Source organism: Theobroma cacao, chromosome 8, assembly GCF_053813885.1.
Source record: "Theobroma cacao isolate CCN51 chromosome 8, ASM5381388v1, whole genome shotgun sequence".
Lineage (NCBI taxonomy): Eukaryota > Viridiplantae > Streptophyta > Magnoliopsida > Malvales > Malvaceae > Theobroma > Theobroma cacao.
In genome coordinates, this window is record NC_142646.1 from 25,061,254 (window position 1) to 25,063,708 (window position 2,455).

The 2,455-nt window shown below is 33.3% G+C and overlaps 1 long non-coding RNA gene across 1 annotated transcript; it reads left to right on the forward strand.

Moving 5' to 3' along the window:
- Window positions 1-1,821, forward strand: LOC148761250 (uncharacterized). Its single transcript, XR_016027846.1, has 3 exons — window positions 1-78; window positions 728-811; window positions 1,670-1,821. It is a non-coding gene; the product is annotated as an uncharacterized LOC148761250 (long non-coding RNA).
- The last annotated feature ends 634 nt before the right edge of the window (window positions 1,822-2,455 follow it).

The window sequence follows — 2,455 nt, forward strand, 5'->3', positions numbered from 1 at the left end:
GGGGAAAAAAACAAATAAGAACCCTACCTGAAAATTTAGGGAAAATCAAGAGAAATCAAGAAATCAAGCATTGAAAAGGTAAATTTCATTGATTTTCCTTGTGATTTTCACTACCCATGCATTTTTTTCTCATTTCCATGCAAAATTAGAAAGTGGGTATGGACACCCATGCTGGCCAAACCTCCATGGATGAGTTTTGAGCTTGATTTTTGGTTGATTTTAATTGAATTAAGTGATTTTAGTTAAGTTATATTGGAATATAGCAAAAATAAGCTAGAGATATAATTTTCTCCCATTGAAACCCATTATGCTGAATTTTCTAGGGGAATATTGGCTGCTGATCTTGATGTTTATTTGAGGAATTATGATGAATAATGATGAATTATGAGCCTAGAAAAATAATGAGAATTTTCGGAGCAAAAATACAAATTTTTACCCACTAGGGGTATTTTCGTAATTTGCTATCGAGACAGATAATTTGCACCACACTGAGGGACATTAAGTCAATTTGGGTGCAATTGAGGTATACAAACTGAAAAAAATTAATTTGGAGTTTAAACGGACGCGTATATCGATTTATCGGGTAAAAGACCGAAATAGGCTAACACCGCATTTAGGCAAAAATTTAGACATTTTTGCATTCCATATCAAGCATTAGTAGTCTAAATTAGTTTAATTTCAATTTAGTACCAATGTGGTGAATTTCTCGATTTTGTACTGTGTCAAGGTGGTGAGTCCTCCGATAAAGACAAGGGAATTGCACCCGAGGACCAGTAGTCTGAGTATTTCAAAAATCCCCACTCTAGACACGGTGAGTAACCTTACCATCATTTTAATTATCTAAAGTATGTTTTTATTCGGTTTTGGTGAATTTTATGAAAATGAGTTCAAATGGTAAATTTTTATGTTTTGTAAACAAAATGAGTTTAAATGAAAATATTTTATAAATTGTCTTGAAACGAAATAACGATTTTGAAAATAGAGTAATTGGAGACCACTGACATGTTGTAAATTTAAAATTTGAATTAATGGCTTATGTTATTGTATTGGCATGACTAACTGGGCTGTGTTTTTTATGAATTGTATGAATTGCTTTATTTTACCCTTGCAGGCTGGGTAGTAATATATTAGCCCTGTCATACTGTTAAAATTTTATTGTATGGTGGGTTTGAGCTGCTGCAGTGGGCTGGGTTCTGTGGACTAGCCTATTAGAGGGGCACGAAATCCTGTTATATTTTTACCTCGGTTGGAGAGGCGAGTAAGGTAACTCCCAAGGTATAACTTTAAAGTTCACTTCACGCCAAACCACCACGTGAAGGGGAACTCGACCAACGCCAAGGAACGACTATGTTTTCAAAATAAAAACACGACTTTCTAATAGCCTTGGCGGACTCAGTTGGGATAGCCCTCGGCCAAGGTATCCCAGATAACTGAGTATGATAATAATTTTTGGCATGAGCCAAGCTTTTTAAGAAATTCATAAGCCATACTGATTACTTGCTTTAAATAAATTGATTTCATTTGGTTGAAATAAGTTGAAAGATGATAAATTACAATTTGATGAAATGTTTTAATAGTCTCCTTTTACTCGACTTTAGATATTTTGAGTGATGTTTGTTTACTCATTGGGATTTTATAATCTCACCACCCTCATTTCCACCCATATCAGGCTCAGAATAGATTGTAGATAACTGATATCGGCGAGGATTACAGTTGAACTTGCCACATCTAAAAACTGTAGGTTCATTTCTTTTGATACTTTTGGTTATTCGTGGGCCCACGTGTCACTGTAAATTAAATTATATACTTTGGTTATCTGTATTACGGTATGTAAGAATTTATTTTGCTTTTACGCTATAAAAATTATTTATGCAATGTTCTTAAAATATCGTTTTATGTGAAAATTGAATATTTTATTTAATATTTTTATTGTATTATAACAGTCATAATTCCATTTTAAACGAATGTTTTAGACATCCAAAATTATTTTTGATTATGAAATATGTGTTTTCCACTTACATACTATATTTTTAGATGATTTTGAGATTTTTGGGATAAATGACCAAAATACCCCTGTGAGATAGAAATTATTATTTTATTTGTTTAAGTTGGAAACAGTTTAAAATCTTTTAGAATGTGGTATTTGGAAACAGTTACCCACAGGGGAAATGAGAAGCTGATATTAAAGCCTTGCGGGGTTCCGGTTGACATTTCGGGTAATGAATGTCGATCGAGATGTCGCGGTGGTTGTCACGGGCTCGATGGGAGTTCCGGGTCGTGACAATTAAGTTGGTATCAGAGCTTTTGATTTTAAAGATTAGAGTTTTAGGGTTTAAAGTTATTTTAAAGTTGTTTTAAAAATTTACAGTGTCAGTGTGGTCCCGAGTTAAGTTAGGTTAGGTTAAATAAAATATATGCATAAGCATATAGAGCCTTAGGTTACCTAAACTCACTT